This window comes from Octopus bimaculoides, chromosome 29 (assembly GCF_001194135.2).
Source record: "Octopus bimaculoides isolate UCB-OBI-ISO-001 chromosome 29, ASM119413v2, whole genome shotgun sequence".
NCBI lineage: Eukaryota > Metazoa > Mollusca > Cephalopoda > Octopoda > Octopodidae > Octopus > Octopus bimaculoides.
The window spans coordinates 1,063,456-1,065,084 of record NC_069009.1 but is presented as its reverse complement, the minus strand read 5'-3'; the positions used below and the strand labels follow the sequence as shown (position 1 = coordinate 1,065,084).

The 1,629-nt window shown below is 33.9% G+C and overlaps 1 protein-coding gene across 2 annotated transcripts in view; it reads right to left on the bottom strand.

Moving 5' to 3' along the window:
- Positions 1-1,563, bottom strand: part of LOC106867739 (uncharacterized) — a 9,361-nt gene extending 7,798 nt beyond the window's left edge. Inside the window, exon 1 of one of the 2 annotated variants that reach the window (XM_014912699.2) lies at positions 1,072-1,563. The gene's annotated coding sequence lies outside the window, so the exon portion shown is untranslated. The remainder of the gene's footprint in view (positions 1-1,071) is intronic. The other variant, XM_014912700.2, reaches the window with a different exon arrangement.
- Between the last annotated feature and the right edge of the window lie 66 nt (positions 1,564-1,629).

Here is a 1,629-nt window from a genome sequence, read left to right as displayed (position 1 = left end):
AAATCTGTTTCCAGAATCGGAATCTCCATAGCCTAAAACGTGGGATTCCGTATTAAAAAAAAAAACTAATCAAGTGGGGAAAGGTTCCGATTGCATGGATGCACACGACCAGTTTAAATTGCCCGCCTAAAAACTCCTCGTGCGATATGGTCAGACGAAATGAATATATCAATTTATATAAATGAGGATAAGATCGATATTTAAATATCGATTTTATCAGGTGGCCAGCATGGGAATAAAAACCATGAAAGGTAATAACTATTATAATTATAATTTAGGGTATCTAAGAGACACCACCACGCTGAAAATAGCAGTCAAAACTTGACTCTAAAACCACTATAAATGTTCATATAGCACCAGGAGAGAGACAAAATGAACAAGCAAAAAACTGCTGGATAATTCCAGATCCCGGATTTCTGGCTCTGCATAAGAAATGCTCTGCCTTCATCAGTGGAATACACTCAGAAAAGCACATAAATACAAATATATATATATATACAACATACGATATATTTACATATCTGAATGTATACATATATATGTACGTATGCACACAACCAGTTTAAATTGCCCGCCTAAAACTCCTCGTACGTTGTGGTGACACCACATTGTATACGGGTAGATGGGAGTGGCTACACGTAGTGTCTGATGAAATCATGACTCAGTAAACATAAATCTCATTAAATTAAAAGTTGTTAGGCTAAGTGTAATAAGATGTCTAATTTAATTTGGTAGTCTCTATTTCACATTTTACCATTTAAGTTCCATGGCAAAAGTATTAACCCTTTAGCATTCAGATTACTCAGTCAAATGTAATACTTATTTATTCACATGGTTTTGAATTAATCACACATTATCTCATAGATTTGATGTCGCAATGATGTGATGATTTATTTTCACAAAATGGTTAAACTAAAGCGTTTGACCCGAGCACAAAAATAAAAGGAAAATAGTGTAATAGGTGTAAAACTACTTGCTCTGAACGAATATAAAAATAATAAATGCGCGCTCGCGAAAGGAGGGGGAGTTGGGAAGGTGCCCACATGTGAAGGTATATTGAATTGTCCTTACCTGTTACTTTCTTTAGCTCGGGTTCCTAACACGACAAGTTTCTGCTTCGAATAAAACATTCTCTAGATTTACTATATCCTAAATATAGTGACTCACTATTTCATTTGAATTTCTAATCATTTACAAAGAAAATGAAAGAGGGGGAAAGATAGTAGGAGGATGTGAGATTGAATACAATGACACTTATAATTTACAAAGAAATGGAAGTTTTTTCTCTTGCTTGATTAACCCCTAACCTGCTGTCTCTTACTACTTAATCTACCTTCCTCTAAATTGAAATTACTGCTATCTTACCCCTCCAATTAGAATATATTGAAATTAAATTCATGTTTGATTCACTAGACTGATGATTAACAGCCCAGTCAAGATGGTATTTTCTTCATCTCCTACTCTTGTATTTGCACACATTTACAAAATGACTTTCTAAAATGAACTTCTATTATGCAGCTGAGGAGTACATTTTCATTGCACATCTTATGTAGTGTTCTTACTACATAAATAAATGAAGTTTGTACGAAACGTACGTACTGCTATAACCTAATGAATTTTTGTTGCATT